This window comes from Alexandromys fortis, unplaced genomic scaffold (assembly GCF_014885135.2).
Source record: "Alexandromys fortis isolate MF-2015 unplaced genomic scaffold, M_Fortis_MF-2015_v1.1 scaffold_247, whole genome shotgun sequence".
In the NCBI taxonomy this organism is placed as follows: domain Eukaryota; kingdom Metazoa; phylum Chordata; class Mammalia; order Rodentia; family Cricetidae; genus Alexandromys; species Alexandromys fortis.
In genome coordinates this window covers 918,379-922,726 of record NW_026068179.1, presented here as the reverse complement: position 1 = coordinate 922,726, position 4,348 = coordinate 918,379, and positions in this window count along the sequence as shown.

Genomic DNA, 4,348 nt, shown 5'->3' with positions numbered 1-4,348 from the left:
GCATACTGCCTCTCTCTTCCTACCCCATCCAGCTTGCATCCAGAACCCTCCCCCCTGTCTGCCTCCCTTCCCTCTTGGGGCTCTGGGGCCAAATTCGGAGGGCAACCTAGCGGGGCAGGAGATCCTTTGTTTCAATAGCCTGCCTGCAGCAATCAAGGTAGGTGCTTTATTTACAAGCTACCCAACCAGCACAGAGATCTGATCTCAGCACCAGGAGAACCATCATTGGGGTGAGTTTGCGACCCACAGCAGCAGCCAGGGACAGGGAACTCAGACATTCCTCATCCTCCCTATACTTCCTGGGCTTCCTGCTGGGCCTATACTCCCTGCATACTGCCTCTCTCTTCATATCCCACCCAGCTTGCATTCAGAACACTCCCCCTTTCTGCCTCCATTCCCTCTTGGGGCTCTGGGGCCCAAATCCCCAGGGCAACCTAGCAGGCAGGAGAGACATCACTTGAGCACCAGGAGAGCCATCACTGGGGAGTGCCATCACTGGGAAGGTACATCAGTAGGCAAGGAGACCTGATCCTGTAAAAGAAGATACATAGGGAAGCATTCAGAGGAAGAGATGGGCAGGCGCCAATGCAAGAATTCACCCAACAATCTGAAGAACAACATGAAACCACCAGAACCCAGCGATCTCACAACAGGAGGACAGGAACACCTTAATCAAGAAGAAGTAGAAAAAAAAGGACTTTATGAAAGTGATTGACGCCCTTAAACAGCATGTAAAAAATGCCCTTATAGAAATGGATGAGATGTATAACAGAAAGTTTGAAGGATTGAATAAATCAGTGAATGATACCCTAGGAAACCAAGGGAAAACAATCAAACAGATAATGGAAATAGTTCAAGACTTTAAAAATAAAATGGAGGCAAAGAAGAAAACAAAAACAGAGGGCCGGCTAGACATGGAAAATCTAGGTAAACAAATAGAGACTAAAGAAACAAGCATAACCAGCAGAATACAAGAGATAGAAGAAAGAATCTCAGGTTCTGAAGATAACTTAGAGAAAATAAACGCACTTATCAAAGAAAACAGCAAGTCCAACAAACTCTCATCACAAAACATTCAGGAAATATGGGACAAAATAAAAAGACCTAACCTAAGAAAAATTGGAATAGAAGAAGGAGAAGAAGGGCAGATCAACGGTCCAGAAAATATATTTAATAAAATTATAGAAGAAAACTTTCCCAACCTAAAGAAAGATGTACCTATAGGGTTCAAGAAGCATATAGAACACCGAATAGGCTGGATCAAAAAAAAAAATCCCCTCGCCATATAATAATCAAAACACAAAGCATACAGAATAAAGAAAGAATATTAAAAGCCGCAAAGGAAAAAGGCCATGTTACTGATAAAGGTAAACCTATCAGACTTACACCTGACTTCTCTATGGAAACCATGAAAGCCAGAAGGTCCTGGATAGATGTACTGCAAAAACTAAGAGAACATGAATGCAAGCCCAGACTACTATACCCAGCCAAGCTTTCGTTCACTATAAATGGAGAAAACAAAATTTTCCAGGATAAAAACAAATTTAAACAATACGTAGCCAAAAATCCAGCCTTACAGAAAGTAATAGAAGGAAAATCACTAACCAAGGAGTCCAACAATGGCCACAATAACTCAAACATCGAGAGACCCTTCACCAGTGCAACTCAAAGAAGGGAAGCTCACAAACTCGACTACTAAAAAAATGGCCGGAGTTAACAACCACTGGTCATTAATATCACTTAATGTCAATGGGCTCAACTCACCTATAAAAAGGCACAGGCTAAGAGATTGGATACGAAAACAGGATTCAACATTCTGCTGTTTACAAGAAACACACCTCAACCACAAAAACAGGCACCTACTAAGATTAAAGGGCTGGGAAAAGGCTTATCAAGCAAATGGACCTAAGAAACAAGCAGGTGTGGCCATACTAATTTCTAACAAAGTTGACTTCAAACATAAATCAATCAGAAGAGACGGAGAGGGACATTTCATACTCATAACAGGAACAATTCATCAGGATGAAGTCTCAATCCTGAATATCTATGCCCCTAATATAAAAGCACCCACATACATAAAAGAAACATTACTAAAACTCAAGGCAGACATCAAACTGCACACACTAATAGTAGGAGACTTCAACACTCCTGTCTCACCAATGGACAGGTCAATCAGACAGAAACCTAATAGAGAAATTAGAGAATTAATGGAGGTAATGAATCAATTGAACTTAACAGACATCTATAGAATATTCCACCCAAATAGGAAAGAGTATACCTTCTTCTCTGCAGCTTATGGAACCTTCTCGAAAATTGACCACATACTCAGTAACAAAACAAACTTCCACAGTTACAAAAAAATATTAGTAACCAACTGTTTCTTATCAGATCATCATGGATTAAAGTTAGAATTCAACAACAACCCTACCCCCAGAAAGCCTACAACCTCATGGAAACTGAACAGTCAACTACTGAACCATACCTGGATTAAAGAAGAAATAAAGAAAGAAATTAAAGTCTTCCTTGAATTCAATGAAAATAAAGACACAACATACTCAAATTTGTGGGACACTATGAAAGCAGTCCTAAGAGGAAAGTTCATAGCACTAAGTGCCCACTTAAAGAAAACAGAGAAAGCACATATTGGAGACTTAACCACCCACCTGAAAGCTCTAGAAAAAAAAAGAAGCAGACTCACCTAGGAAGAGTAGAAGACTGAAAATAATCAAACTGAGGGCTGATATCAACAAACTAGAAACACAGAAAAAAATCCAAAGATTTAATGAAACAAAAAGCTGGTTCCTATAGAAAATCAACAAGATTGATAAACCCCTATCCAACCGAATCAAATAGCAGAGAGAGAATATGCAAATTAATAAGATCAGAAATGAAAAGGGGGGACATAACCACAGACACAGAGAAAATTCAGAGAATCATTAGATCTTACTACAAAAGCCTGTATGCCACAAAACTGGAAAATGCAAAAGAAATGGACACTTTTTTTAGATAAATACTATATACCAAAGTTAAACCAGGACCAGGTGAACAATCTAAAGAGACCTGTTAGTCGCGAGGAATTAGAAGCTGTTATCAAAAACCTGCCTAGAAAAAAAGAGCCCAGGACCAGATGGTTTCAATGAGGAATTCAAACAGAACTTCCAAGAAGACCTAATACCTATACTCCTTAATGTATTTCACAATATAGAAACAGAAGAGTCATTACCAAATTCCTTTTATGAACCTACAGTTACTCTGATACCAAAATCACACAAAGACTCAACCAGGAAAGAGAATTACAGGCTAATCACACTCATGAACATCGACACAAAAATCCTCAACAGAATACTGGCAAACCGAATCCAAGAACACATTAGAAAAATTATCCATTATGATCAAGTAGGCTTCATCCCAGAGATGCAGGGCTGGTTCAACATACAAAAATCTATCAATGTAATCCATCATATAAATAAACTTAAAGAAAAAATCATATGATCATTTCATTAGATGCTGAAAAAGCATTTGACAAAATTCAACATCCCTTTATGATAAAAGTCTTGGAGAGATTAGGGATACAAGGGTCATACCTAAATATAATAAAAGCTATTTACAGCAAGCCGACAGTTAACATCAAATTAAACGGAGAGAAACTCAAAACCATCCCACTAAACTCAGGGACACGACAAGGTCCACTTTCGCCATACCTCTTCAAAATAGTGCTTGAAGTTCTTGCAATAGTAATAAGACAACATAAGGGGATCAAGGGGATTCAAATTGGAAAGGAAAAAGGTAAACTTTCGTTATTTGCAGATGATATTATAGTGTACATAAGCGATCCCCAAAACTCCACCAAAGAACTCCTACAGCTGATAAACACCTTTAGTAATGTGCCAGGATACAAGATCAACTCCAAAAAATCAGTTGCCCTCTTATACACAAAGGAAATGGAAGCAGAGAGGGAAATCAGAGAAGCTTCACCTTTCACGATAGCCACAAACAGCATAAAATATCTTGGGGTAACTCTAACCAAAGAAGTGAAAGGTCTATTTGACAAGAACTTTAAGGCATTGAAGAAAGAAATTGAAGAGGATACCAGAAAATGGAAGGACCTCCCTTGCTCTTGGATTGGGAGGATCAATATAGTAAAAATGGCAATTCTACCAAAGGCAATTTATAGATTCAATGCAATCCCCATCAAGGTCCCATTAAAATTCTTCACACATCTTGAGAGGACAATAATCAACTTTATATGGAAAAACAAAAAACCCAGGATAGCCAAAACAAACCTATACAATAAAGGATCTTCTGGGGGCATTACCATCCCTGACTTCAAACTCTATTACAGAGCTAC